Source organism: Pteropus vampyrus, unplaced genomic scaffold (genome assembly GCF_000151845.1).
Source record: "Pteropus vampyrus isolate Shadow unplaced genomic scaffold, Pvam_2.0 Scaffold185, whole genome shotgun sequence".
NCBI lineage: Eukaryota > Metazoa > Chordata > Mammalia > Chiroptera > Pteropodidae > Pteropus > Pteropus vampyrus.
Window position 1 is genome coordinate 2,354,331 of NW_011888966.1, and position 2,346 is coordinate 2,356,676.

Consider the following 2,346-nt stretch of genomic DNA (forward strand, 5'->3'; position numbering starts at 1 on the left):
TGTTGGGAGGAAACACTTTCCCTTTACCCACTTAGGTTCATTGATGGGGGCCCGCAAATTTTACTGGCAATAGACAGATTAACAAGAAAAAAATTTATTTAGGGCTAAGGAGCCTTCAAATGAATTGGCTCCTGGAACAGCTAAAGATAGGGGTTTATATCCCTATTTCATAAGGGGTAAAGGAGGGGTCAGAGCTTCTATGCAAGAAAAGTAGAAGGTATGACAGTTTCGGATAAAGTTTATTTAAGTAATTACTCAGATTGTGATGATGGTTAGTCTCCTTTCTGGTTGAAAATCTCCCAGAGAGGAGATTTATGACAGCTGGACTTTTCAGAAGATCCTGCTTAATTCAGCAAAGGAAGTTTAGCTAAAAATTTTTTTCCTGTCCCCCCATGGCTGCTGTTCCTTCAAATGTTTTTAGCTTAAAATAATTTTTATGCCACTAAGGTACGTTTCGAATCCCTACATATCCAACAATTAAGCTCTTAATAAATAAATAACACCAAATAACAGTGCTGGGAACTGGACCCAGTTGTTTGGGATCTATCAATGTACAAAACAGAATAATTTAAAAAAATAGCCCCGTCTTCATAGAGCTAACATTTTAATAACATGACTATGAGCACCTTTTGCAAACAATTAGAATGTAAAATTATTTCTAGGAGAAAGTTAGAGCAAGGTCACAGGGTCTCTTTAAAAGTGTGTTCTGCAGGTTTTACGCACACCAGAAAACATTTCACAAAGAAACACTAAAAGCTACAGATTTTGAAATTCTATTTTTTTAGTAGGATGTTTTGCAGGCCTGGGCTTTTACTTTTTTTTTTTTTTGATGGAAAAGTGTCACCAAGAAAGCCCAGAAGCCTCCCCAGGCTTCCTGTGGTATAAGAGTGAGAACAGGTCTGAAAGACAGGATTCTGACTTCTCCCTGTGTGGCTTTGAAAAAGTCCCTAGTTCTTTCCTCAGCTTGTAGCCTCATCTACAAAACGGGGATAAATGACATCTATCCTTTTAGGTACCATGGTTCATGTTGCAAATGGCATTAAAGTTTTAAACAAGTTAATTAATGTAAAGCACTAAGAAAGTTACATACTCATATGTACTGATTGGGGCAAGGCATGCAGAAGTCCTAGTTTTAGGCTTCAGGAATTATCATCTTCATATTTGAGACAAAATCCTCTATCCCTCTGGAGTCTCTAAGGTTTCTGAATGGTAATGTCCCTGCCTCCTAGGGTAAATTGAGAACAGATCACTTCAAAGGAAGAAAATCAGTGTCCAGTGAATTATATAGTACAGCTAGAGGGAGATGCTTAGAATCACGATGAAAAGGGCCACATCATACTCAGTGCAGCAATCGCCATCATCTCCTTTGCCCCTGCTCAAATACTTGCAGAAACAGGGCACCCGGGACCATGGGGCCCGGAGCTGTAAGGGGGAGAGTGGGGCCAGCTGGAGCCAGTGAGTGAGCAGGGCCTGTCCTGGGGGCAAGTCCCGTTGGCTACTGCCAATGGGGAATGTGACCCTAGGCTTGCCATGTCATCCACCCCACCCCACCCCCCAAAATAAAGAAATTTGGATTTGTATGTGAGATCTCTCAAATTTTTTATGTTTTATTTTTAAAATTTTTTAGGTGAGGCAACCCTTGGTTGACGTCACAGATTGCAAGGACCTTGACAGCTTACGATCCCTTATTTATTTATTTTATTTATTTTTATTTTTTACGCCTACAGCACCTGGTCTTCTTAGGCGGTCTCCCATCCAAGAACTAACCAGGCCTGACCCTGCTTAGCTTCTGCAATCAGATGGGATCGGGCTTGTTCAGGGTAGCATGGCTGTAGACGCTCAAATTTTTTATGTTGGCCCAAATTTGTACAACATCATGAGGGTCAAACAACATACCTCTACTGCCAGACGAAACACACTGACTGCCATTTTCAACCTCTGTCCTGGAGATGAAGGGTGCTGGCTCTGGCCTTAGATGACCTGGATTCGAATCCTACCTCTGGCACTTCTTGGCCAGTTATCACTCCTTGCTTCAATTTTGTCATTTGTAAAGCAGGGTTTATCATAGCACTACCTTATGAGAATTCCTACAGGACTGAATAAAATTTTATAAAATATAGACTAAAAAGAGCTTAGCATGGTGGCTAGCACACCATAGATGTTTGATAAATATCAATTATTATGATTGTTGTTCGATAAGCTGTCACTCCCTCAGGCTGGACAACAGTCAATCATCTAATTAGATGTAAGAATTAGGCTTAAATGACTCACTTCTTGCAAAGCCTTTTCCAATCCCTGAAATACAGTTAGTGCTCAATTAGTGGGTTATAATGACTATCCTTTATC

At 40.5% G+C, this 2,346-nt stretch overlaps 1 protein-coding gene and 1 pseudogene across 1 annotated transcript in view; both read right to left on the bottom strand.

Moving 5' to 3' along the window:
• SLC36A2 (solute carrier family 36 member 2) overlaps nucleotides 1-2,346 on the bottom strand; it is a 39,335-nt gene that overhangs the window by 5,275 nt on the left and 31,714 nt on the right. The gene's annotated exons all lie outside the window — the stretch shown is intronic.
• LOC111746373 lies at nucleotides 1,719-1,837 on the bottom strand (annotated as a pseudogene).